This window comes from Etheostoma cragini, chromosome 17, assembly GCF_013103735.1.
Source record: "Etheostoma cragini isolate CJK2018 chromosome 17, CSU_Ecrag_1.0, whole genome shotgun sequence".
Lineage (NCBI taxonomy): Eukaryota > Metazoa > Chordata > Actinopteri > Perciformes > Percidae > Etheostoma > Etheostoma cragini.
In genome coordinates, this window is record NC_048423.1 from 4,863,744 (window position 1) to 4,864,502 (window position 759).

Genomic DNA, 759 nt, shown 5'->3' on the forward strand with positions numbered 1-759 from the left:
TTTTAAGAACCTTTACTGTGGACTTTTTTTTGCTCATGTGTTTCAAGGTGTAGTCCCCTAATACTGGGTGATCTCAGCCTAGAGCCAGGGAAGAGTGCGGCATCGCTGCAGGGATGCATTTTATCAGACTGTCACCATGATTATTATAATGGTTCACTGCTGCTTTCAAATAGGATCATTTACATATTAGTATAATTCGAATGTGGCAGTTTAAAATATGGTAAAGACCTTCAGCTAAAGATGGCAATTTATTATGCAGTAATGAAGGACACAGACACACACACACACACACACACATTAACGCACTATATTAAAGAAGCCCACATTCTTATATAAATATTCTTCAACAAAAAGTCTTGCTCTATTACTAACAAACATACATCCACTCACACCTGTGTGCATACAAGCACACAAATTTAACATCACAATGGTGCACACTGATGCATAAAAATCCAGAGGGGAAATATTGTGCAGGGTTAAGACATTGTCCTCAAGGGGGCACCTTACAGTTCCGATTAAAGCTCAGTGCTGTGATTCTTCTGGACATCTAGGTTAACAATAAAACACCTATGCACTTGTTACTCAAACTAAAGGCAGGCAGCAACTATGTAACATGTTACATAAAGTGGTAAATCACCATCACAGCAAGTAGAGTGCTTTATTAAATTATGTGTAAAGGGTGACAACACTACAATATGCACAGCTGTCTCTAAGATGATAAATCCTGGCTACTGTTCAAATTTGCAATCGGGGCTGCAG